This window comes from Penaeus monodon, chromosome 24 (genome assembly GCF_015228065.2).
Source record: "Penaeus monodon isolate SGIC_2016 chromosome 24, NSTDA_Pmon_1, whole genome shotgun sequence".
NCBI classification, from domain to species: domain Eukaryota; kingdom Metazoa; phylum Arthropoda; class Malacostraca; order Decapoda; family Penaeidae; genus Penaeus; species Penaeus monodon.
In genome coordinates, this window is record NC_051409.1 from 14,443,886 (window position 1) to 14,444,109 (window position 224).

At 37.5% G+C, this 224-nt stretch overlaps 1 protein-coding gene across 1 annotated transcript in view; it reads right to left on the minus strand.

Moving 5' to 3' along the window:
• Positions 1–224, minus strand: part of LOC119588618 — a gene marked incomplete in the record, with an annotated part of 4,391 nt that overhangs the window by 4,005 nt on the left and 162 nt on the right.

Here is a 224-nt window from a genome sequence, read left to right on the forward strand (position 1 = left end):
GTCCTTAAAGGAATATGTATATGGAAAGACAGCAAGATATAAGTATATGATACAAGGCAACCAGGAGACAGGCAAGGGAGGCACAGCAAGTCATGATGTTAAGTAGTGTATGCTAATGAAGAAAACAGACAGGGGCTTTGTTCCTAAATATCTCTTACATACATGGTATCATGACTAGTTTACTATCATTATGCAAAATAGAAAATAGGGAATGCCCACATGCA